The sequence below is a fragment of the Dermacentor andersoni genome, chromosome 7 (genome assembly GCF_023375885.2).
Source record: "Dermacentor andersoni chromosome 7, qqDerAnde1_hic_scaffold, whole genome shotgun sequence".
NCBI lineage: Eukaryota > Metazoa > Arthropoda > Arachnida > Ixodida > Ixodidae > Dermacentor > Dermacentor andersoni.
The window spans coordinates 173129064-173156739 of record NC_092820.1 but is presented as its reverse complement, the minus strand read 5'-3'; the positions used below and the strand labels follow the sequence as shown (position 1 = coordinate 173156739).

Sequence of the window (27676 nt, the reverse complement as noted above, 5' to 3'; positions counted from 1 at the left end):
ACACGAACATTAGAACTATATAAGTGCGAAACCAGCAAAGCAGTGCATGCCGCTGATATGATAAATGCAAAGGCCGTGAAATGAACAAGTTGAGGACAAATATGTTTATGATACTTTGTCATTCAAAAGCCTTGTTTACATTTTTGTACATATGCAACAACGGCCAGGGAAAAATCTTAGTGACGCTGTCCTTCATTCCAATGTACTGTGCAGGAGCAGCTGTCACCGGTTGCGTATTGTAATTGCACCGAAATCGTAGTCGCAACACAGATCACATCATCATCATCAGCAGCAGCAGCAGCAGCAGCAGCAGCAGCAGCAGCATCAGCATCAGCCTAGTTACGCCCACTGCAGGGCAAAGGCCTCTCCCATACTTCTCCAACTACCCCGGTCATGTACTAATTGTGGCCATGTTGTCCCTGCAAACGTCTTAATGTCATCCGCCCACCTAACTTTCTGCCGCCCCCTACTACGCTTCCCTTCCCTATATATATAGAAAATTATCAGTCATAGCTCTCGTAGTATAGCCCTCTGGGCCGTTTCCTTTTTTCTTTCGAAAGTAGTCCTATTAGGGTTATTATAATTACACGAAGGTATTTCGCCCTCGTCAGCAGCAGTCCTTGAGATAGTTATTCCGGCGGCTAGCTTCCCACGCTATGCGTGCCGCCCCCGCACCTGGTTAAGCTGTTCCTAGACGCTAGAGTTATACTATGTCCGCGCAACCTTGAGCGATCGGAAAGCGCGTTTTCCCCTCTTGGCCGGCGGAGAAGGGAGGCTTTGTTTCCGGCCGCAGAGCCCTCCACGTCTCAGTAAGGTGCCTGGTGGTGGTCTCGTGCCGACGATGCCTTCTCGGTGAGCGCATATTCCCCCCTCATCTTTTAAGAGGTTCAATACTTACAAGCATTTGTCTCGCAAACCATATTTATTTCAAGGGAATTTTCCACGTCTCAATAATTTCTCTCGTCGTATTCGAGTGCTGATTGCCGTGCTATCGTTTGATAACGAAGCTTTCCCTCAAGTCTAAATATTTTAGGGCAGTTTTCCTAGTCTCTAAAGCCGCTCGAGTTCGCTCTTCTCCTCGGGCGGCCATTTTTTCCAAGAAAGTATGCCTTCCAACCACTCGGAATGTTATGTTATGTAATGACCTGTTATGTTCCTTTTTCCCCCCTTTTTCTTTCTTTCTTTTCTTTCTTTTTAATGTCTTTTCCTTTATTTTATCACTGTACGGGAACCCTCCTAAAATAAAAAAAAAGAAAGATATATATCTTCAGTTATGTATGGCCACACATGTGCAGGTCATAAATACCAGGTTCTCTAGCCGAGTGCCATCCGTGCGGTATAACCGAGCTCAGATTGGTCCACCTTGACTGATCAAATAGGGCACCACTGTAGGTTAAATGAGGCGTACAACTCCTGCGGGACCCGCCGTGGTTACTCAGTTGCTATGGTGTTAGACTGCTGAGCACGAGGTCGCGGGATCGGATCCCGGCCACGGCGGCCGCATTTCGATGAGGGCGAAATGCGAGAACACCCGTGTACTTAGATTTAGGTGCACGTTAAAGAACCCCAGGTGGTCGAAATTTCCGGAGTCCTCCACTACGGCGTGCCTCATAATCAGAAAGTGGTTTTGTCACGTAAAACCCCATAATTTAATTTTTAATTTCACTCCTGCGGGGACGGTAGAGTATCCGCCTCCCGTGCAAGTGGACCATGATTCGAATCCCGGTGCCGCACAATTCTCTACCGGAAAATACAAAAAAAAAGAAACCGTGTGTTGAGAAAATTGCACAAACAGGCCTGGAGTGCGGCCTGATCCCGGTGACCAGAACCGGTAACGCACTCTCTCACCAGAGCAGGATTGGCCACCCTGGTGCAGTACTTGGCCACAACCTCCTATATGAACACAACAACCAAACCCCGGCCCTCAGTCCCCAGCAGCTGCGAAGCAACTGACCACGGCGGAAACACAGATCACATATAGGTAAAAAGCAGGAGTTCTGCAAAATATACATTAGAAATTCGAAGTACAATGGAATACACAAATGCGAAGGTAAAGTTTGATAAAAAGCAAAAGAAGTGTCTCTGGAAACAAAGTTCCCTGCATGTATGCACAAAACCTCGCAACAAGATATTTAAATATACGTATAAGTAACCAATAAATCTACGTATCTAAGCAAAAGTCACCTTATACAGGGTGTTTCAGCTAATTTCAGCCAGAGTTTAAAAATATACCGATGCACTCTAAGACGACGCGACCAAGTGCATGTTGCTCACTTTTGTACGCAGTGTGTCACGCTATATTTTGTATTTTGCTTAATTAGATTTTTAGCCAAGGTTCATAAACCAACTTCTTAAGTAACAAAGTTAGGAAAAAAATTCCATTTAGAAAATTGCAGAGTGGTTTACAAAGCGTCCAAATAAACAGTTTCTGTAGTTCTATATATATATTAGGTATTAGTGTATTTCAGCTTACTGATGATGCCCGCGAACTACGAAACTAGTGACATGCCCGCTTGCGCATCGTGATTACACTGCTCCCCAACGTTCCGCGCACAAACAGCCATAGGCGCGCTACCGCTTAAAAGGCGACAGGGCAACCACGTAGGCGTCGGCTGTGCCGTTTAAGCCAGCGATGTGCTCCCCTCGCGAAAGTTCGTTATAGCGATAAGCAGACGCAGCGGTTATCGCTTGTGCTGCCGGAAGCAACAGGTCCATCATTTCGCTATAGCTCTAAGCAAAGTGAACATCCCTAAATAAATAAAACTCAGTTTTCAGAAGGCTGAAAATGGTGGAATAAGAGTATCATTAATGACCAGACGCAGTCTTTCACAGCAAGCGCTCGAAGAGGTCACTTTCTGCAGCGATACAACACTGGGACTTTCTGAGAACGCTTGCTGTCGCTGCCTTGAGCACCGTCGGTGAAATTCTGCGGCAGACTTCAATTATCTTCTCATGTAAGGCTTCTGGAGTCGTCGTTTCCGTCGTGTATACGTGATCCTTAATATAGCTCCAGAAGAAAAAGACAAGAGGGTTGAGGTCGGGTGACATTGCCGGCCTCAGCACAGGCCCGTTTTTCCCTATCCATTGCCCTGGGAAAGTAACATCAAGGCTTGCTCGTGCTTGACTGTCGTGCTTGACTGGCCCGCGTCGTCCTGACACCACATTGCGTCAAGCTGGGCTAGTGGCATGTTGCAGCAGAAGTCTTCAACCAGCCCTTTGAGGAACTGACATACCTCTTGCCGGTCAGAGTGTTAAAAACACTGGGCCAATGACTGTGCTGTCATATATTCCGCACCAAACGTTAAAAGACCACTGATATTGGTGGCGGGATATTCCTAGCCAGTGGGGATTTCGCTCACTTCTGTAGTGGGCGTTGTGGATATTTACTTGGCAATTTCAGGAAAGGTTCATCTCGTCAGTCCGGATACCTTGGTGAGAACGTCAGAATCCTGCTCCTCCTGAATCAAAATCCAATTGGCAAAGTTGAGTCTCTTTTGAAGATCCCTTGACTCCAGGCATTGATGCAACTGCAGGTGATAAGGGTGCAGTCCAGCTGTTTTCATAATCATCCAGGCAGTTGAGTTGGACACACCGAGCTGTGCGCTCACACTGCGCGTGCTAGCATGTGGATTAGCCGCCATGAAAGACAAAACGTTGGAGCGAACCTCATTATTTATGACTCAAGCTCTCTGCCTCTTTCTTGTGAAGCTGCCGGTTTGCTTCAGCGACTCATAGTTGTTGAATACTGTCATTGGGCTCAGTCGCGTACCCGGGTGCCAGCTTCGAAATATTCTCGCAGCCTGCCGTCTCTGTCTGCCCGCAGTTACTAGGGCAAGGATCATGCTTGCTTTTTCCTCGTTAGAAAAAGGCATCACGAGATTGTTCGCGCTTTAGCGGCCGATGCACGATAGTCTGTTTATCGCTGTCTGGAATTACCACCTGCCACTACAACCACAACCACTAGTCGCTTTACACAGCGCAGGGGATAACGGTTGCTAGCTTAAATCGAACAGCCAAAAAGCGACAGGGCTTGCGTCGCTGCTCTGTCGCTTTTTAAGTGGCAGCTAGTGCACCTATGGCTGTTTGCGCGCGGAATGCTTAAGAGCAGTGCAATCACGACACGCAAGCGGGCATGTCACGTTGTGTTTTTTGTATTTCGCGGGAATCCGCAGTGAGCTGAAAAACACTAATACTTAATAGATAGAAAGACAGAAACTGTTTATTCGGACGCTTTGCAAAGCGCTCAGAAATTTTCTAATTGGAATTTTTTTCCTAGCTTCGGTGCTTCAGAAGTTAGTTAATTAATCTTGACTAATTATCTAATTAAACAAAATACAAGAATAGCTACACAATGCACACAACAGTGAGCAACATGTATTTGGTCGCGTCGTCTTAGAGTGCATCGGCATATTTTAAAACTCTGGCTAGAGTTAGCTAAAACACCCTGTATAATGCGTCAAACAAGGCAAATAAACATGTTGCGCAATCACAGATTCACAGATCACAGAATCACAGAAGCACAACTTTGGAAATGTCAGTGCACCTTTCGCATCAAAATTTTATGCGATCTTTGTACCCCTAAAGTTTCTTAATTGAAATCCATGCGCTCCGTAGATTCTGCGGCCTCTGCGAGATGCCGCGGCGGGCCCGCGCGCCATCAAAGTGCCCTTGAAACTTTGTGCTCGGATGGGGATCTTTGGGTTATGTGACTCCAGGTGCATGCGCGTTGCCACGAAATGCAGCCCGAGTTCACCATCTTCGCGCCGAAATGTTTTTTCGGGCGCGAGAAATACATGCGAGAGGAAATCCAGAATGATTTCCGGCACCGTCGGTTGTTTTGGTTGGCGGTGCATCACAGCACGAAAAAATTTCGGGGGGGGGGGGGACTGAAGCCCCATTAGACCTCCCCCCCCCTGGCTACGCCCCTGATATAAATATATGATGAATGACGACACCAGGGAAATAATTTTCGTTAATAAGTGCAGTTGAGTTATTGGGGTCCAGCGTAACACTAAAAGGGCGTTTCTCGAGTACATGTAGCAAAATGAGATTCTCGCATCAGACAATGCCAGCTACAATAAATGTTTCGCTTTGCCTTCGAGCGAACTAGACCCAGACAGAAAGGCGAGGGGCAAACTTGGAGGAAGCAAACAAACTACGATTATGGCACGCAGCCAACCTTCGCAAGTGAATTCTCCGTGACGGCCCTTCCCTTTTAGTCTTTGTTCCACAAGAAGTCCAAACACGTGACCCTGCGCTCGGTGGACTCGGCTGAGCGTCCTTGGTTCCCGGACTATTTTAATCGGTGCGAACTTACCACACCCTACACCCTTTTTTTTTCGTTACAGCGGCCGCTGAGCGTAGCTCGCGCGGCAGTGGAAGTCACTAATACTTACCCTGACATGTTCACATGCTAAATCGACTTCTTTCTGGCGTCAGTTATAATTGTTAGAGAGATAGAGAAAAGTTTAATGATATAAAATGCAGAGAGGTCGGCCTGAAGTACATTCGTCTAGCCAGCTACTGCGCGCTGGGGAAAGGAGGAGAGGGAAAAAAAGGACGTTTACTTCCTCCATGAAGGCAAAGGACAGATTCAGGACACGGACTGATTACCTTCTAGCTGTTTACAGTTGTCAAGCCTGTGCAATATAACACCGCGACACATGTACCATGGCCGTGGACCGACACGAAAAGTAGCGACTGAGTTACATTTATAGAGTTAAACATAAATGACCGTGCTTTTCGAGGCGAAATAGTGTACATATATATATATATATATATATATATATATATATATATATATATATATATATATATATATATATATATATATATATATATAGCTCTGCCGTAATTGTTGTTTGTTTAAATGTCGATTAGGTGGAGCTCCCCATGATATCGGCGCCCTCTCTATTCAAGAAGAATCGTAAGACTCATTTCTAAAAAAAATTAATCCGCCATGATGGAACAGTGGCTTTGGCATTGCGCTGCTAAGCCCGACAGTGCCTCATGAAATCCCGGTCGCGGCGGTTGCATTTCGATGGAGGCGAAATGCAATAACGCTCGTGTGCCCTGCATTGGGCACACGTTAGGGAAGCCCGGGTGGTCAGCAAGAAAACGGTGCCCCTCCGCTATGCCTCATAATCATTCTGGCTCGTAAAAGCCCAAAGTTTAATTCTTGAAACAAATTTATATGTTTCAATTGTAGCTAAAGCAAAGGCATGCTTAACCCACTACCCCTCCCTCCGTTCTGCCACTCCCTCTGTTTTTTTTTTTTTTGTTTTTGTCAACGTAGCCATAATGCCCCCTCTTGGCACAAGGTGGAATCATATATGAATGAATAACCCCGAACATAGGAAAAGGGAAGTCAGACAAGCGCGAGTGGAGAGGACTAAATAACCGGCTGACGAGGTTAGCCACCCAAGCGACACGCCCTAATGCCTCACATCGCGCGCTATGGCGCAGTGAAATAAGAGCGGATCCAATAGGGACCACAAGAGACTAACAAAATGAATAGTAGCGAGGGAAGAGCGCCGTCCGGCCAGTTTAGCAGCAGCCTGCTCGCACGATGGGGAGGCTAAGTGAACGATTAAGTATAACAACATTCACTTTGCACAACCACTAAGTCGACCGCGGCCAGACGCAAAAGCACCGCACGCAGCGACGTCGACAGCACGCCATGGGAGGCGAGATGCGCGCTCTACGCGAGTACTGCTAACTGCTTGGCTGTAATACTGTGCAGCCTCGTTAGAAACTGCGGAGGGGCGCAGCAGAAATGGTCACTTACAAGTGCGTGGCAGAAAGTATGGAGCAGAGTTTTTGGCCATCAGCTAATTAAGCCGGACGTTCATTACGGAGCAGCAATTACAGAGTGGTGCGCTGCGCCTGCACATTTTGTCGTCGTCTGCTTCTATTCCATGAAGCCGACGACGCGGCAACGGATGTGTAGTGATTCTTCTTTCTCTTTCGTTTTGGGCTGATTGTATACATTCAGAGACAAAGGTAGTGGCCTTGCGGAAGCCATAAGAGAGAGAGATAGAGACAGAGAGAGAGAGAAACCAAAAAGCTTGCGACTTGCAACTTCAATGGTTCAAGCTGAGATAGTGCTGCGCTAGTTCCAGCTGAGCAGACTTGAACTCCACGGTTCTCGCGCTCCTTGAACTAAGTTAATTCTCAAGTGAGGAATCGGTGGAGGTACACCGCTGAACGTCAATATTACGATTTGTGGTTCTCTTGACGAACTACATGTGATACCGGCTGTGCGACTTCCACAACAATGCATGCTTTTACCGTGCCCCTGTCCGTAATACTATCTCCGCCGATGCGTTAGTGAAGAAAACCTCGCCTAACTCCTCGCACTTAGCATGTAGTGCGTACGCGCATGCATGTGGGAAGGGGTTGAATGTTGTACCACGCGCGCTGACCCGCAAAACCCAAGCGATTCTCTGTATACGACAACGGCGGTGTACGCGCGCAGGTACATACAGCCGTGCGTACGCGCGTTATTAGTGATTCCCGACACGTCGCGAAGCATCGTGATTGCCGCGGCCAAAGAGGTGTGGCCTCGCCGTATGGCGCGCCGCGCACCCGGCACGCCCTAATTGATTGACGACGCCGCGTCAAAACACACTCGCGCGCCTGGGACGCGTCGCCTCGAATAGCGCGCGGCGACGCTACGTATACACGATGCCTACAGACGGACGCAGGCGCGCACCCACACGCAAGTTCACTGACCCCACGAGACAGCGTTTTTCGTCCAGTCACACGGGTCGCGGTCGTGCACGCTTCGAAAGGGACAGCGAATTACACGTGCGGCAAATTGAATGCGGAATGGCGGCAGGTTGTATTACACGCGTCGGCGAAAGCCTTATTAAAGCATCACTAAGAAAAAAAAAACGCTACATAAGCCCAGAATCGGTAGAGTGTCCTTTCGAAAGTCTATTTCCATTTCATCGGCGGAGAAAGGCCTGGTTATTAGCGAAGAAGACGAAGAACATTCTATAGTGTTCCGTTCGTTTTTGTGTTTCTAATTTTGCTTCCAAACCGCAAAACCATTGACACTAACCTGACTTCAGGATTTTCAGAGCATATCTGAGCCATTTTTATACATATAACAAAGCTACGATAGTTACTAAGAGTGATCGTTTACTTTGGAACGTGATCTATAGTCAATTTGCGTAGGTAAACAACGTCACTAAAGCATTCAACACTTGATGCGAAAACCTAGGAGGCCATACGCGATTTTCGAGATAGCGTCGCTCAATCCGTGAGACTTGTTTGAAGTGCAAGGGAGTGCGGGAACGCGTTCAGGAAAGCAGGTACCGCAAGAACAGGAGCCGCGCTGTGCCGTCAGAGACACGCCACGTATTTGCAAGGGTCGCCTTCCTGAACACACCTTGATGTGTCCCTCCTTCTGCTGCTTACCAGTCGTTCGCTCTAGGCGAAATATACACTTATTCGCAACTCCGTAAATGGCTTCTGTCAACTATACCCGCCATGGTGGCGCAGCGTTTATTTGGCTCTATGCTTCTGAACACGAGGTCACGGGCTCGATTCCCGACCGAGACAGCCGAGTTTCAATGGTGGCGAAATGAAAAAAAAATTACATTTATATAAATGTGCGCATAAAAGGAACTCTTGTGGTCAAAACTCATCCGGAATCTCCCACTATACGGCGTCCTTCGCAACCCATTGTGCTGTTTTCGGACGCTAAACAGCACAATTTCACTTTCAGCCACACAAGTGGACGATATTCTGTGATTCTAAGGCGGCACTGCAGTTTCTACTGTCACCTTTACGACGCAGACCGCACGAACAGCTAATATTTCACATTACAGAGACGTTACGCCATATAAGTGATGCAGGCCATAAAATAACTTTCCAATGGCTTCCAAGTCACTACGGGATTATCGGCAATGAACGGGCCGATAAAGCTGCCCGTTCAGCCCATACTGAGGAGCCCCACGTACCAATGCCACTTTCCAGAACTGACGCAGCACGGAAGCTCCGCCTGCTCTTACTCGTCAGTACACCATAATAATTATGGGGTTTTACGTGCCAAAACCACTTTCTGATTATGAGGCACGCCGTAGTGGAGGACTCCGAAAATTTTGACCACCTGGGGTTCTTTAGCGTGCACCTAAATCTAAGTACACGGGTGTTTTCGCATTTCGCCTCCATCGAAATGCGGCCGCCGTGGCCGGGATTCGATCCCGCGACCGGCAGTACACCATGTCACAATGGAATGACCCCCTTTTAAGAAATACACGACTGTACTCACTTGATCCAACATTAAGTCTTCGAGCGCCATCACAGCTTCGCCGTGGAGACGCCACGCTTTTGCATCGACTGTGGCTGGGCGTTGCCTTTACCAAAGCCAATGCGTTCCGCATAGGGATGACCGACACCCCAACCTGTGACCACTGCGGCATAAAGAATCAATTGGCCATATTTTGTGCGCCTGCCCGCAGTACGGTCCACAGAGGGAATGCGTTCCCCACGAACTTGACCAACTGGACGACCAACCGCTATCCGAAAAAAGAATTCTACAACATCGAAGGGAGCTAACGTCACAGAAGAAGGCCGTGCAAGCGCTATTGCGCTTTTTGCGATCTACCGGCATTTGCGAACGCCTTTAACTGGAACGCCTTTTGTGTTTTGTCTCCATGTGTGTGTGTTTTCTTCTTTTCTTTTTTTTAGCGTTTTCCTCTCTGTCATCTTTCTAACCCCTATCCCCCATCCCCAGTATAGGGTAGCAAACCGGAGACTCATATCTGGTTAACCTCCCTGCCTTTCCTCTTCATTCTCCCTCTCTCTCTCTCTGTGTTCTGTATCTGTCAGCTAAACTCAACCTGATATTTCTATGCGTCGTTCAAGAAGAGACGAGGGCGTGGGAAGGGATGTGTACAGGAGGGTGATGAACCTTTTGGTTTCCCTGACCTTCCTTACAACACAGTTACAATGCTAACAAATTAACGAGTTCGGAAAAGTGTTTTATAGGTGATCGCATGCTACATACACGAAAGACTACACGTATGCATTGGTTCTGTTTGGCTACTTCCCGCCTATAACTGATTTTAGGGCTTCAGCGACACTTCTCCCGTCGCGAAAAGTTTATTGTCTCGTTTCTGGTTGAACCAGATCATTTTCGAGTGCTCCGGCAGCGCTTCTAAAGTTCATGGAAGACAATAAAGTAAGCTTTACTGCGAGCATAAGCGAGTTACAAGTGTGATAGTGAAGCTTGGTTGTAGTTAGGCCTGTTAATTCACGTAATGAAGATATAAAATTGTATTCTAATACTTTAGTAGCTTTGCCAAGGTGCGCTGCAACAATTAGCCGAATATTCCATTAGTGCGTGTGTGTGTCTTCATGCGAGATACGAGGGCAGCATTCCGGGCAACTTGGTAATCCGTTACTTAAATGATATTGCGCGACCAAAAAACGACACGGACGTGAGAGAAGACGACACACCCCCAAGCGCAAACTTTCAACTAAGTTTATTGTGCTACTGCGTCGATTTTATACATGGGAGGCAGTATAGAGCGCGCATGCGCTTACCTCTTGAGGATCAATGCACGATTGTTTGCCGTGGCAGCACGCAGCTCATCTGTGAAATATCTGAAGCGCAGATGATCGCGAAATTGGGTGATAAGTGTGTTAGCTTCCCGTCTCTGGCTCTCACAGAAAAAGAATTAAGTTTCTTGGACGCGGCATCACATGACTCCTAACTATGTTACATGAATTCGCACTTCATTTTCTTGTAAGCGCATGCGCGGTCTACACTGCCTCCCATGTATAAAATCGACGCAGTGGCAAAATAAACTTAGTTGAAAGTTTGCGCTAGGTGTGTCGTCTTCTCTCACGTCCGTGTCGTTTTTTGGTCGCGCAATATCATTCAAGTAAGAGATACGAGGCTCTTCGACACCTGGTGACACACATAGTGACACTCACAGGAGGCTCAGGAGGAGCAACTGCCGGCTATGTATGCCAGGATAACCCCGCCTGCTGCAACACCACCACCACCACCTAAGAAAGGACAGATGGCGAGGCCACAGTTGATTTCGCGCACCAGCTATTATTGACGCCACAGATTGTGACACTGTCTGTCTAGAATTGTCAAACAGGATTTAAAAAAAAAGAATTTCTCAACACTGCATCATAATAAGGTACATGAGTACAGCAATATCTCCAAATCACATCGAATATACGACTTTTTTTAATAAGAGCTTCAAATATAAAATCAAATATGCAATGCGTTTTCTTTGCTCCAATTCCTAGAGAGTTTTCCAATAACTGATTTGCCGGCGCAATGCTGTTTGAATGTTTGCCAAACTCGATACAATAAAGTCAGCATCACTTGCGTCACGGCCACAATGACAATGCTAGAAAAAAGAAAACAAATTTGGGAGTGAGCAGGGGCTCGGTGACGGGTGAATGACTAAAAGTATATTTGTTTTATATAAAACGATAAAGAGATGGATGTGTAACTGACACAGTAATATATTTGCATTCGTCTGAGGTGCGATATCTCGGGAATGTTGCCAATTGGATACCCTCACTGGGAGTTTGAGCACTGGCATGGTGAGTTTGTGCTGTAGAGAGTACGCATACGTCTAGCACTGTTTTCAGAAAATAAAGCTCTATTATCTGGTCTTATGTGTCACCTTCTGTGTAATTTCTTCCGAGACGAACACGTACGAACTCAGGCAACAGGTCTTACTCAATAAATCTGGAGGCAGCACAGAAATTGATCATGCATATAGTTGGTTAGTTCGCTGTCGATTGTGAAGAAAAACAAATTCTGTTTAGCAAGCTCACGCACGGTAAGTGCTCCTTCCCCGATGCAGCGATGCATATTGAAGCAGACTGCAATATTTCACTCTGAAAAAGAAATTACTGGAATAGGCCCCGTATTTCTGGCTAAGGCTGGGTTAACAACGGGCCCTGGGGACGGCAACAACATCGTGAGCCGCCGCGTGTATTTGCAGGTAACAGGCACGCTCCAATAATCGTAGTAACACACCACGTCTCTCAGCCGTAACCGAGTATTATTAGAAGCAATCGAACGTCGAAATTCTCGAACCAGGCAATACTTCAACTTAAGACAAAATATATATGCTCGATCCACACTCGATATCACGAACGATACGCACTTTGTTAGATCTGGGGTTTCACATCGCTATATGAGGGTCTGCAGCTGTCACGTGTTTAGGCGTGAAAAATTCGTTTCTTCGCCGAATGCAAAGCAAACGAAGAACATTCCAAAAAGAGTGGTCTGCCAGTTAGCCCGATTTGGTGTAGAAGCACACTGCAGTGGGCAGACTGCGCTGCGACGCTTTTATTTCAAATTATAGGGAACAATATTGCCACAGGCATAGGTAACTTTACTATATGGAGCAGAAATGGGCAAAATGTCAGATTGCAATAGGTGAAGTAAAAGCTTGCAGCATCCGTCTCGGCTTGGGTGCCACATGGCATCCGCAGCGAGCCAAGAAAGGAGAGGAATAAAGATTAGGCAGGGGGCTCCGTAATCAGCCCTGCAGTCTAGACATCGCTCGTTTCTTTTCCTTCGCACTCTACAGTGCTGACCTAGGACTAGAACATAACTGACCCTAGCAACAATTCTGCGGACTCAAGTTTGTTAAGCTGACGCATCCACGATATCAAAGAGGTGCGAATTCATGTTGCCGCCATTTTGAACGCAAAATACCCAAGTCTGGTTTCCACAGGCCGAAGCGCAAGTTCACCTGAACCGGATCACCTCGCAGACGACCAGCAAGTACTACAAGGTGATCTCCTCACTATCACCAGTAGTGGTCAACGAGCTCGTGCTTCACGAGTAGGCGCCCTGCTCGCTGTGTTGTGACGTGCCCGCGTCTCTTACGCGCCCTTTCATCCCCGCAACGTATCGGCAGGCCACGTTCGACACGTCCTGCACGACACTGCTCACCCTGTTGCACGGGCCACTCAACACCTCGTCATTCAGTGCCACGTCTGGTCTCGTGTCAACGCGGACGGCTAGGCGACTAGTTGTCACCGCCCCGATTCAAAGCAAATGCCATTAGCGACCACCGCCGCCACCCTGGCGTCGCCGACACCGGCCGCTGGGGGTGCAACTGAGACGACATTCCGATCGACAACCCACGCTTCGTAACGCTCGTCCGAGAGACACGCACCGAGCTTTGCCGAGCTCAAGCCGGGGAATATGCCGCTCTTAAGTGAACCTCTTTCGCGCTAACTCGGGTCACCGAGTATGTGCCACTACGTACGTACCTCTTTGACAACAGCTTGGGTCACGGCATGGGTCTCTCTTCAATGACAAGAAATTTAAAATTTATCCGGTGCTGGGCGCAATCCAACCGGCGTCATACACATTCAGACACGCACCACGCACGGACTTCTCGGCCGCACCGGTAGACGGCGCAGCACGACCAGAGGGAATTGCGAGAAAGGAGCCCCACTGCAGCACACACCTCATTCATGACGCGTTTCGCCGGTGGTGATACGCCATGCCGCTACATTGCTTCAATGCGAATTGCATTAACGTCGACAGTCATCGTCGGATGGTTTCTGCTGGAAATGTTTCAGTATATTTTATAAAATATACTGAAACATTACGGGTGTTCGTTCTCTGAAGACCTATACTGTTGATATTGGCTTGCCCGCGTCTTGTTAGGCCTTAGCTAAGTTTGTTTCGTTTTGGGCCATGCCATACTCAATGCGTCATAGGACCTCGCCAGCCATTCTCGTTTGCTCCGTGTTTTGGAGCACCTGTGCGTTTCTATGTCCGAATAAAATGCGAACTGAACTGCACCGAATTCTCGGCGACTGACTTCTGGCCTTGCTGGTGCGAAAACTTCGATAGAGTGTTTCAGCGCGGAAAGTCTTTCACAGGGACATAGGAACACAAGCGCGTGTACGTGTCTCTTCGTGTGTCCGTGTGAAAAAGTTTCCACGCTAAAACGCTATATCAAGTGGACCGAATTCACACTGACTTTCGCTGATGAGTGCTTCTTGCCATTTACCGACCTAGTTCGCTAATGATACGTCAAACATCACGATCGTGTAGCTTCATATTTATTGAAGTGGAATGCACATGAACGAACGAAGGAGAGGATACACACGATACCTGGACACCTCGTGCGTGTTCTTTACGCCGTTCATTCTTGTCGCTCAGTAACTAATAGCTCCAACCATCGCCCTTCTCAAATCCCGACCGCGGCGGCCGCATTTCGATGGGGGCGAAATGCGAAAACACTCGTGTACTTAGATTTAGGTGCACTTTAAAGAACCCAGGTAGTCCAAACTTCCGGAGTCCCTCACTGCAGCGTGCCTCATGATCATATATGGTGGTTTTGGCAGGCGAAAACCCCAAAATGCAATTTCAATTTAGCCCTTCTCGCGGTACATGCTTAAAGCGATAACCGCAGCGTTATCAACGCGGACAGGAGAAAGGGGACGCGACGTAGCGTATGTCCTGTCGCCTCTCTCGCGTCCTTCTTGTTAACGCGCTATAGGGTTATGGCTTTAAAAACAATCCTAGCTTAAAGACATTTTTCGCGAATACATGCCCTGAACTTCAGGGTCCCTTTCAGGCCGAGCGGTGAGCAAAGCCGGCACTGTTATTAAAAGCATTGAAGGAGAAGCAGCTCGGTGTTATATTTTGGGCACGTGCAGCATTCAAAAGCGTCAGCATTTGCGGTGCTCAGTTGGGCCTTCTGCGGCTGGGAAATAAATCGCTGCAGTTCAATTCCGAGTTGCAGCTGCCGCATTTCGATAGCCTCGGAAAGCAAAATCACCACTATATTAAGTCGTGAGACACGTTTTAAGGAGACGTTGCGGTCAATGTTAAGCTTCAGCCCCTACCCTCCCTTCCCTTACTTATACGTCTCTCATAGTCATACTGCGTCTTTGGAACTTAAAACTCCGTAATTCATTGTACTTTGCCAGTAAGGCAGTCGCATTGTCCAAGCGGAAAGACAATGAAAGACGAGAATAACGCATCAAACGTACACGCAAGCAAGCTCGCGAAGCTGGTGCGGGTACTGTTCGCAGAAAAAGCGCACCTCTTATCTTCATCCATCTGTAGAACACACCCTGCTTCTCACCGCCTAAGTTGTTTCAAAAACTTACGCCTCGTATTATTTATGAGTTATAACTATATAATAAGCGGCGCGAGCTGTCCCGGGGGCGTTATCGACTAAAGAAATCTGGCTGGCGGCGCGCGTTCTCCATGGGCGCATATACACGCACTGCCCCTTGAGGCCCCGTTATCGCTTCCCGGAAGCTGCAAGAAAGATCGAAGACTACGCCTCCCGCGCGTGTGCCGGGCCTGACGTCTTAATGCCCTCGGCGGCCAAAATGAATAATCGCCAACCGACCGCCGCTCACGAGGATATTGAATATCCGAGGTTGCTACACAGCGCGTTCGTCATGCCCGGTACTTTTCACCTTTCTTTGTCTTCCTGAGGCAGCCGTTTATGCAAACAGTGTCTGGACTCGTGTGCGTATGTTTTCGGGCGTAAGAAAGGCGGACGGGAAGCGAACAAGTACGAGATATGTGTTATATAGACACGTGTTTCGCAGTACACGTCGTGTGAATTCTTGTTCTATACGAGTGATTTGCAAACATCAAACGCAAAAGCGCTGTTTGCAATATCTGGGTTTCTGCGCATGCAGAGCTCGACTGCTCAAAAACGAGATGTAGACTAGTAGACAATGTCCATCATCTGTAGCTGTAAAAAAAAAAAAGATACGGGGTTTTACGTGCCAAAACCACGATCTGATTATGAGGCACGCCATAGTGGGGGAACTCCAGAATAACTTGGACCACCGGGGGTCCTTTAACGTGCACCTAAGTCTAAGTACACGGGTGTTAACGCAGTTCGCTCCCATCGAAATGCGGCCGCCGTGGCCGGGCCGCGACCTCGTGCTTAGCTGCCCAACACCGTAGCCACTAAGCAACGGCGGGCTGTAGCTGTAAACACATGAGTACAGTATACGCGCCGTACGCGTTGTTCTCAGTATACACTAGCTGTCCATCGCTTTTACAAGTCACTGAGAGATTCCAGCAGGTGGCGCCACGGTATACCCTCGAGGCCGATACCCTACGCTGTGTACATGCTATAGAGCTGTACATACCGTGAGTCCTAGCTAACGCGGGCCAAGTTATTAAAAAGGATAAGACGGCAATACGAGATGCGACGATGGAACAAACGATGTTTTGCTAACGGTCGCCTTGCGCTCGCTGGTTAATTTTTCTGTTATCATTTATTAGCGTGATACTGTCATTTATCTTGTGACTCAAACTTATTTGCCTAAATTTGTAAGTAGTTGCATATTTGTTTAATCTCTAATGTTAAATTGTTAATCGCATTCCAAAACATTATATTCAACAGTTTCCAACTCCTTACGTTTTCTCCAGTTACCTCCCCCACGTTTCAAAGGGACACGAATCCGTGGTGGGAAACGAAGCGGCTCACGCCGCCGCTCGAGAACACGTACGCCGTGCAGCCTCACCGGGACATCGTCTACCGTCAGACCAAGACGAAATGATACAAAGTAAGTACTGCAACATTCTGGAACATTAGAAGAACGGGAGGGAATATCTGCCACCACACTGGAAGTTTAACAGAGAAGTCGTCATGCTATGCCGACTTCAGATGAGCAATTATACCTCTACGGCATTCTACTACACGCGATGTACCCCTCAACGTAGACAAGAGATTGTGAATTCCGCAATACACAAAACACCCGTTGTCACATGGTCCGAGAATGTAAAAAGAACCCGCGGACAACGCCTATCGACGCATCAACAGAAGACCAGTGGGACGCCCACCTGAGGACAAGCTAAGGCTGCATGGTGAGCAAGTCTAGGCTATCAGCACATAACCACGGCCGCTTGAAATAGGGTGACCGCCACGCTTCGGGCGCCAGCAGCTTGGTATGGTATGGTATGGTAAAACTTTAAGGAAGTCCTGCAGGTCGTGAGTCTTCACGAAGGGGGCCGCTCCCACGTGGGAACCGGAAGGCCGAGCCGCTCGGCCGCATCGTGGGCCTGCTGGACAGCCCAGAGTTGGTCAGCCAGAAGAGGGCTGCGGAAAACCGCCTCCCATCTGGCCGAGCTGTTAGCGATGATAGAGCGTGACCGGGCACACCGCCAGAGCATGTAGTCTAACGTGGCCTCCGTAATAAAGTTTATTCACTCACTCAACGTTGTCGCGCAATGTGAAGTGGAGGCGGGCCCACGCGTTTCACGCGTGCGACAACAGCGCTCTCAATATATATATATATATATATATATATATATATATATATATATATATATATATATATATATATATATATATATATATATATATATATATATATATATATATATATACATATATATATATCGAGCTTTACCACGTGTACAACGTATACACGTACACGTGGTATACGAGGCCAACCGGACTCACACAGGCAGTGCAGCGTCAATATCGCCGACGTTTCGGCGCCGCCGCACGCCGGAGCATGCTGATCGCCGCGTTCATCTTATAACGCACGTTCCAACCACACCGCACGCATCATGTGCAACACCAACCTTTCATATGATCGATAACCCGTGCGCCGTAGCTCCCTCGGCGTGGTTTGCATACTGAGCGACGGTATACGTGTCGGTTTCCTCTGCGCAAGCACAAAGGGAGCAACTCTCGTGTTTGTACGTGCGTCGTCCGGGTTGACCGGTTGTCAGTTTCGCCTTCGCGAAATTCGTCTATGCGCACGCACAGAAGAGATGCGCCGCTCTCTGCATGCGAGAATCGCCGAGACATAGCGTGCACACTGAGCGTAGGTGCAAAGTGCCAACAACACGGTCATGCCGCCATCAGCAAGGAGAAGCTGTGAAAGCCGAGCCAAATTTTCTTGACAGTGACCTGGGCCAGTATAAGGATTCCTTTTCTTCGATTCTAGGCTTCCTTTTTTATCGCCCACCTCTCACGACCAGCCTGCCTCCATGATAGCGTGGGCGGAGCGCCGATCAGACCGCAGACGAAGGGCGAAAACAATTGATTGATTGATTGATTGATTGATTGATTTTTAATGTCCCAATGCAACGCTGGGGCTATAGTGGAGGGCTCTGGATTAATTTTTACAACTCGGGCTCTTTAGCGTACTGCACTCAAGTCTATAAGTGAACAAGCGTTTGTGCATTTTTCCTCCATCAGAATGCGGTCACCGCGACCTGATGCCCCGTAGCCGCGCGCCACAGCCACCGTGGCGGTGGCTAAAAGGAAAATAACTGCAATCGAATCTTTACATTACCCCGGTTCTGCAGCCCTGTTTTTGCAACGATCTATTTCTATTTTCGCCCTTGGAATTTGGCTCGCACGATGTTACTCCGCCATTATCGCAGTAATCGGCTAAGCGGCGTAACGGATAATAGAGAAAGGAGGAGTCGAAAATTACATGCATCTTTACAAAATACGTCCCTGATTATTTCCCCGTGATGTGGACCAATTGATGCGATACGATTCTTTTATTCTTCCCTTCATATCGCCATGCATGATATGACTCGAACGTGTGATTTGTGCACTTGGTGTGGCGTTCTTTTCCACACATACTGAGTCGCCATGATACTCGCTCGCGTCAGCGCCATAGCAAAGTGGGAGCATGCTGGAGTTTTAAGCCGAAGCAACGGAAACCTCAGCATGACGAAGGTGTGTCGATGCATTGCTCAAATGCTAATCTCATTACCATCGACAGTCATCGTGAGATGGGTCCTGTCATATCTTTTTCTTTCTTTTTTTAGTCTTTCTCGAATGGAGCTCAACGAACAGACGGAATAAAGAATCAATATCAAATTTCTTGCGAAATTGACCAGGAATGGTGCAGAAATAATTAAAAGACCTATGAATTAATTATTAATAAATCAATTACTTACTAATTGATTGATTAAAAGACCTACGAAATTAAAGGATGCCTAATGGAAAGAACTGTGATGAAGTGGGTCAGTCGCTTTCGGCAAAGCCGTTAAAACCCCAAGGACGATGCAAGATCAGGGCGCCCTGTCGTGCGAAGATGAAAACGTAGAACGTGTGCATTCTTTTGTGCTCAGTGACCGCCGAATGACTGTAATAAATAATATATAGATTGACAGCAGAAGCACTTGGTTGGGAAAGTCGCCCGTTCACCGGATTGTGGCTGAAATTTTGGAAAGAGAAAGGTTTGCGCCCAGATGATGCCGAAAGTGCTGACTCCTGCGTGAACCCGCCTCGGTGGCTTAGCGGCTGTGGTGTTGCGCTGTTCACGAGGTCGTGCGGGATCAAATACCGGCCGCGGCAGCCGCACTTCGATGGGGGCGAAATGCAAAAACGCTCGTGTCGGGAGCATTGGGGGCACGTTAGCGAAACCCAAGTGGTCGCAATTAATCCGGAGTCCCCACTACGGCTTGCCTCATAATCGAATCGTGGTTTTGGCACGTAAAACCCCCAGAATTAATGACTCCTCTATTAGCAAAAGTTGCGACGAAAAGATTGTTGCATTGATTGGAAACCCTCAATTATTGCAAAGAATAGTCGCCGGCGATGATACTTGAATACACAAATGCGACATCGAGCTGAAGTCGCATAGGAAGGGGTGGAAAAAAAAAAGATAAGCCAAGGTAAAAAAAAAAAAAAAAAAAGAAGGAGAACGCGGAAATATAAACCGAGAACCAGTCCTGTTCTTTAACTGCAATGTAATTGTACACCACGAATTTGTACCTGAAGATTAAACTGTGAACGGTCCTGAAGCGTTTGAGTGATCGCGTGCGCCTCGTGCGACCAAATCTGTCAAAAGAAGGGCGCTCTATTCAGCGCCCCGTAAAATGTCCCTGAGCACCGGCAGTGCGTGAGTTTTCGGAACGCACTTCCATCAGGGTGCTGCTGGAACACCCTGCCTGCTTGCCGGATCGGTGCCACATTTATTTTTATTTTTTTCCCCAAAATGCAAACTGGTGCTCCCGCGACGGCATTTCGGGTATGTGACGAGAAGGAAACGACATCGCCGCTAAAGCGCTTAATATTCTAAGAGAATTTCCATGAGCGCTTCCAGGAATGAAGAGGTGGAACTGTGCAGTGTATTGTGTCTATTGGGGAGTATTTCGAGGGTGACCACATTGATGTATATGAATGTTCGTGAACTGAATTGTGGTGAAATGGCTAACTTCCCTTTTCATTTCTCTCTCTCTCTCTCTCTCTCGTGAAGTGAATCTTTTTTATTAAACGTACTGCACGAACTTTTTGGACAGACCTCGTATATATATGCGACTTTGTGATACATTCACAGTATAAAAAGAGTGGTTCTTGGGTTTTCGTCCCTCCGTATTTCTGTTTTCCTTTTTTTTTTTTTTTGCCATTGTTAAAAGTTGTTCTCGCTATTTATTTATTTATTTATTTCAATATAGTTCTCCTTTTAGTGCCTTGTCTGCCACGATTTCAGCATAGTGAGCTCTTAAGCATAGCTAGACTTGTTTTTCTTCGTAGTTAGTAAGCAACAATCGCGTGGAACGCACGTCCGACGTATTCCGGGCGTGTGCGTGCCACCCGTCCATGGCGATGTCACGCGTCGCGATGCTCACGCCGCAAAAGCTACTGAGATTAGTTATCAGTGGCAATTGTTAAACCTTGCGACCAGACCGAACGTCACTCACTGTCAATTTTTCCCTTCGTCCCGTCCCCTGTAGAGTATAGCATGTAGGCGAAATGTATACGCCGGCTGAACGCTGGTTTTCCATAAATAACGTTCTCTCTTCTCTTAAGTCCTGCCGCTTCCAGACTGTGGAGCCTGTTGTGTCTGCATATCTACCGGCTTTAAATAATCATAAATAATAATAATAAAATAAGATAATAAAATAATAAATAAATTAACAGACTCGCCCACCGAACTACTTAACAAAGCCGGAATCCTAACAGTACAAAACCGAGCTGTACTAGCCCGTTCTAAACTTGTGTACCAGCTCTTACACAACAAGCTTAATATTGATACCTCTAGATACATCTCCAGAAATGAAACACGGCCAACGCGGCATAAAAACACACAAACACTCAATGAGCATTCTTTTCATACCGATTGGTTTAAGAATTTATTCTTTCCTTTAGCGATAAGAGAGTGGAATAAACTGAGCGAATCCATTAGCAACAGCACCTCATTAGATACATTTGCTAATTCAGTGGAAGAACATCTCCTTGCCTTACAGCTCTGACTTACATAGTCAGGTTTGTTACCGATCTTCATAGCCTAACACTTAAATCTATGAGTTTCTTGTTGTATGATGCATCATACGCATGACTGCATCCAGTTTGTCATGGTCATTAGGTATTTTATATCACATGTGTTTTCAGATGTTTTTTTCTCTTTTTCTTGTTTGGTTTCTTGTTTTCTCAGATTCTTCCTTGTTATAGTATATTGTACCCAAATAGTGCATTTGTGATGAACTACTTAATTCTTTTGTTTAGCGAAACCAAAACCTTTGCAATAACACACTTATGATTATATAATCTATTTATATTCTTTGTTCGCAAATACTACCATATGTACTTGCCCTTCCTGTTATAATCCCACGAGGGATTGACAGTATGTGAAATAAATAAATAAATAAATAAATAAATAAATAAATAAATAAATAAATAAATCCATCTCTCTTAGGATAAAATGGGGGCGAGACACTGAACTTAGCTAAAGTCTCTTGACGAATTGTGACAGGGTAGCTTACTGGCTATTTAATTTGTCATTAAAGAAGAAAGACAATGAAAAATCCCTATAACTCCGAAAGGCAAAGTTGGCCGTTAAGGTGACTAAAAAGCTCACTAAATTTAGCGGCCTAGCTCGCAATACGTGGGAATATACTGTCCATCAACTGCCTACCGGTTATCGAGCTATGGCTAATCAGGGTGAGATTGTGTACAGTGTCGCGGAAGCGCACAAGCTGGTTTAATTAACTAATCAGCCTTCTACACATAATTATGTTTCCGGATTAGCTTACGCATCGATTTGAGTGAAGATAAGGAAGAGGTAAAGATTGTCATGGCCTGGATAAATATCAAGGCCACGCGCTTCATGTATAGTTGCTGACAGCAACTATGCTGTCAAGGCCGAGACAAATTCTCGGTAAAACATGTGAACACACGCTTTGTAAAGACCTGGGTTGGAGCCTTCTCGGCCTTTTACTGACTTTTTGTTCCCTTCGATCGACCTTTCCTTTTTATTGCTCTCTCTCCGGCTCTTGTAACCGGACCGAATGCCGGACAGTATTTTTCTGGGGAAATCGATCAGTCTGATAGCAAAGTTTCGCTTCGGACGCGCACACCGTGGTGACCTTCTATGGGCCACGCCTACAACGGAAGCCTCGAGCACGTGTTTGTCGCGCCCACCTCCACGACCCCCGCCGGTCACGTGCAGCACAGGTGGACGCACACGTGCAGCCACGCCAGGAAGCGCAACCTCGGCACGCGACCGCTGTATAGTTGCCCTCTCTCGGCACCTCATCGGTATTCCCTCCGAAATATAACTGATGTATGGGCGTAAACTGGATGACGCGATACCTAGGATACTGGAAGTTTAACATCTACAGGACTTCAAGGCAAGTTTAGGCGGTTTCGGGTGCTCCGACAAAAATGACGCGTTTCCCCCTAAAAGTGGAAGCACCTGTACACAGAAAGGGAACGCACCTGTTGCTTCAACCGCCGCCTCGTACCGCTCCGGGGCGGTGGTCCGGCACTAGCCACAGGCTTCACCGCCACTACTACCGGCTTCTTCTCGGCGCTCGTACTTCGCATGACGTCCCGGTGTTAGAACGGCAAGAGGGGCATCACATCCTCCTCAGACTCTTCTTCATCACCATGCACCGTCGCAGCGGGACGTCGACACCACAAACACCACGAGCAGAAACGACACACCCGCTGGAGCACCGTATGACGTCGAAGCAGCACGATCCCACCGAAGCTCCTCGTCGAACAACGCTGAACGAAGGCAGTGGGGGAGCAAGACACTTGCGAGGCGGCTTGCACGCCACAACAGTGTGTGTAAAATATATCCCGGGTGTTCCTCCTGGTATGGCGTTTGGGAAGGCGTGAAGCTCGCCGTCGCTCCAGTGGTGGGTTGGAGATCGTCACAGCCGCGACTATGCAACTACCGGCGAACGCCGCTTGCTTCTCGCTGGCCACGAAAAGACGTGAGGAGGGAGGGGAGGGATGAGAACGATGCCGCGGAGAGTAACGGAGAGGAGGAAAAAGGCGCGAGCACTGAACGACGGTGAGGAGCAGCAGCAGCGCTATCCGAGGAGCGCGGGGGGATGCGGAATCCGGTAACGCGCGCGCCCCGACTCCACGGCGCGTTCCAAAGCGCCAGAGCGCGCCAACCACGCCGACGATGGCTAGCGCAACGTTGCCGCGTAGCGCTCGTAGGCTAGGCTGCTGGACGGAAGGGAGGTGGGACGTGGGGCAAGAGAGAAGAGCGCACCGAGGAAGAGTGAAAAGAAAAGAAAGAAACGCGTTCGTCGGGCGGTCGCTCGCTTGCGGTTGTCGCAGCAGCAGCAGCGCCGCCGCCGTTAGGCCGCTGGGACGAGTCGCGGCGCTCGCTGACGGCACGACGCGCAACGCTCGATGAAGGGGAGGCGAGCTTGCGTGGCGGCGCTAGACAGCGCTGGCGCCGGAAGACCGCCACTCCTCCTTTCTTCTTCCGGGCGGTGCGCAGAGCGCCAGACCACGCCCCGCTTAGGCGGTCGCCCCTCCTTCGCGTCGGCTCCCCCCTCCCCCCCCCCCCCCGGCAGTCTTTAGTCTACCCCCACCACAATACCCTCGTTTGCGTGCTTAACGTGGGGGCTGCCATGCAAGAAGAGCCCCCTCTTTCGCTCTCTCTCCCTGTTCTTCTTGGATGAGCGTCGTGATGCTAGAACGGCCTGGTCTGTTGGAGAGAGATGCTGGGCTCCATCAGAGGAAGCCAGGAAACTGAGGACATGTTGATAGATGCTCTGTGACTACCAAAAAGTAACCTGGCTCATAAAGGAAGCAGGAAAATAAAAGGAACACATCTTGAAATTGATGCGGACAAGCTCGCCCGTGCGCCCCTTAAAGGCGCGTTTATAGTCCGACGTCATCGGCGCTCGGGCGAGCGTCGGAGCGCGTTGTCCGTTTACGGTTGCGTTGGCTGCGCCAGTGCGTCCAACCATCGGTCGAACTATAGACGCTGTTGTCGCCAACGTGACATGACGTGTGCGCGCCCTCACGCTACGTCGCACATATTTGGCCCTTAATAGTCTGACTGACGAGCGTGAACAGGCCAGAGAAGGCCATGCGTATTTCTTCTTGGTTGGCGGAGGGAGAGGGTGCCGACTCACGTGGAAACTTCACGTGAAAGCAGGACGAATAAAGGGCAGCGAATGCTCCTCTGTGAGGAAAGGAACAAGGAAAGTTAAAGCAGAGTGGGCAGTCGGTTGTATACGATGAACACGAGTCCATGGCAAGCAGACTTATGCGCAAGATGACGCAGATGGTGAATGTTTCTCACTCGAAACTTTACTGTGCTCAATGAAGCCTGCTGAATATCGTAGGTGTGGTTGTCCCGTACTGATTAAAATAGTTCGTCAAATCGTTAAATGGCGCGAACATCATATAGAGGCCATCATATATCATATCAGCATATAACATCATATATATATATATATATATATATATATATATATATATATATATATATATATATATATATATATATATATATATATATATGTGGTGGAGAACTATACATGAACGCGCAGGACGACAAAGGCGAAATACAAAAGCACGAATTTATAAACCGTACTTTCGAATTATTGCAGAGTGGTTTGCGCGCTCAGTTCCCAAGTGCGCGTTACCGCACTGCATGGCGTGAGTTGGATTTTCACTGGCAGTGCAGATAGCAAATACTTTTTGTTTTTTGTCCTCACGCACAATGTCGCATTTGCCATATGGAGGGGGTAACACGCTGAGGATGACGAGGGGGTCTGCCGTTTGCGCATGTTGACGACAGCGTAAAGGAGGAAGGACGGACCTACAGAACAGCAAAGCTATTCGAGGTGTCCCATTAAATTTTAGACAATGTTTAAAAATGTACACGTGCCACGTAGCCGAACAGAACCAAGGCATTGTTGTTTACCATCGCTTGGAGATATTGAGATTGTTTATTGTATTCCGCCTAATAACATATTTAATATCAATTAATTAATCAACTTCCCCAATATTATAATTAGATGAAAAGTGTCAAAAGGAAAATTGTAGAGCGACTTGAAAGCTCCCGCTACAGCTTTCTGTTGCTCAATACGCGCCACAAAAAAAGTGTTTTTCCGAGCGTGAAAGAAGCCCGCGAATACACGCAAAGTGCCTCGAGCGCCTCGAGTGTGGCGCGTAGTGGGTGCAGGTTAAAAGAACCCCACGTGGTCGAAATTAATCCGGAGTCCCCCCTTTCCAACGACGGACCTCATATTCAGATCGTGGTTTCGGCACGCCATGCAAACCAAAGACGTTTCTTCATATACTAGGGGGCTGTATAGTAGCGTATACCCCGAGCTAGCAAACAGCTGTTTGCTAGCGGTTCCTACAGTGATGATTCATCATCGTCGCCCTTATGGCGGCTCTCACGTGGGCTGTGTTGCTAGACAGCTTTCGCCGCCGAGATCGTGCCAACAACCTAACACCAACCAACCTACCAATCAACTTAACAATAAAAGCACCACGCACCTAAGCTGTTGTCTACTCGAAAGAGATACACACATGGTAGCTTTTATTTTATAGTTTATCAATGATCACGTTTCAAAGCGAAAATTCGGGACTCCGAAGCAGGTTGCGTTGCTGGCTGACGCAGCCGCACGAGAATGGTTGTGGAAGTGCCCCGAACGGCTCTGCTGTAAGAACTGCGTGGGACAATTTGACGAGGCTCAGAAAGGAGAAAAAAGAAAAGAAAGAAAAGAGAAAAGAGAGAAAAGAGAGAAAGAAAATACATAGAAAGTACTATATACACACGCGCGATAAGAAACACGGAGTAAATGAGAACGCCCTGCCAGCCTCTGTTCCCAACGCGACCTTAGTTGGCTCTGAAAGGCTTCTTTTACGACCGAGGAAAAGACAGATCAGGTGGCTGACAAAGGCAGTTAATGGCCGCCGGTGCTTTCCTCGTCCACAGGTGAGGACGCGTCCTGTTCGCGCGTATACGTATACGCAGCGGGAGTCCAGCGCAGCAAAAAGCCACGAATTTCTCGGTCGCGCTGTGAGCTTCCACGGTCCTCGGCCAACTTGGCTCGAGGCTACCGGTGAAATACGAAGCTCAGCTTTAAAGCAGACTACTATAACATGTACCTTTGAAGCTGCACGCAAGTTCTACACCGCATATGCTGCTCGCAAGTAAAAGGAGGACACAAAACAAGTATGAACGTTGGAAAACAGGAACACGCGCGCACATGCACATTCACACGTAGAGGTGTGCACGGAGATACGCTCACATGAAGATACACATGCACACATATGCACGCAGACAAGTGCATGTATGCACACACGGTATACGTACTGTCGAAACGCTTCAACGCGCTGTTTTGTTTCGCATATAACCGTGAAAATCTCATAACTAAATATAGCGCGCATTTTGCCATGTCTGTATAGATTGTCTCGGCTTTCACTGGTTGTAAAAATACATTGTGCCTCTTATGATGGAAGTGTTGGAGGCCAGCTTCGATTCACAATAAGATTATCCTTTCCTTTCTAGTGGGAGCGCTCTCAGAGGTGAGCTACAAGACATGACTGTGAAATCTGAGATGTCTCAGGGCTCAAAAATTGGCGACTTTCACGTCCAATTTGCACAGTAAAGCAATTCCTCCGCATCTTACTTAGACTTTGGTCTGTTATGGAGCTGAAAGTAGGGTTCTACACTTTCGAATAAAACATAAATAGTGATCAAATTTTGTCTGCTGAATTTCGGGTTTAACCGGAAGAGATCAGCAATCGAAGGCATTCTCTGTGGTATAGCGGATAAAAAGAAGTTAGTTATACCTGAAGCATCCCACAACTATATATATATATATATCGTCGCCGTCCATGCACTCACTGTTTTTTGTTCCTGACATGAGCGCGATCGTCGCTATGACAGGGAAGTCCGTGACGGCGACCGCCAACTATTCGTGTGGCTCGTGCGACTTGGACAGAGAGCGGTATGCGCAAACGTTTGATCTCTGCAGATTCGACCCGTTCGAGCTTGACGCCCGGCACTGCTTAATCAGTGCTGACGTTCGGCCGCGTGTCAACGTGTGCGACATACACGACTTTCTCGTGCTCAGGGCAAGCTTTCGCACAACAAAGCATCTGAAGTCTTACAAGTCTCTAGAAGGGCATAATTATGTGACTAGCGTATGGGTGAGTCAGCCATGGGTAAAACAAACAGGCCCGGCAGCAGTTGTCATCCTAACCCAGGTAATTACTGACTTTCGATCTGTGATATTGTGCGCAGCACTGACTTGTTTCCTTACTCATGTAGGTCAATCACTCACAGAGACTGTCGATCTCGCCAGTTAAAATCTGGATATGTATGCCAAAAGCGACGGCGAAGTGCTCGCTGCCTACTGTTAGTGCATATGGCAGGAAACAGAGGCGTGCCCCCACGTTGAAGCCTTACTCTTTTACATTGAGTACGGGAT

General features: G+C 47.8%; 1 protein-coding gene across 2 annotated transcripts in view; it reads right to left on the bottom strand.

The window, feature by feature from the left end:
• trh (PAS domain-containing protein trachealess) overlaps positions 1-23440 on the bottom strand; it is a 464837-nt gene extending 441397 nt beyond the window's left edge. The window contains exon 1 of one of the 2 annotated variants that reach the window (XM_050180191.3): positions 22689-23440. The gene's annotated coding sequence lies outside the window, so the exon portion shown is untranslated. The remainder of the gene's footprint in view (positions 1-22688) is intronic. The other variant, XM_050180192.2, reaches the window with a different exon arrangement.
• Between the last annotated feature and the right edge of the window lie 4236 nt (positions 23441-27676).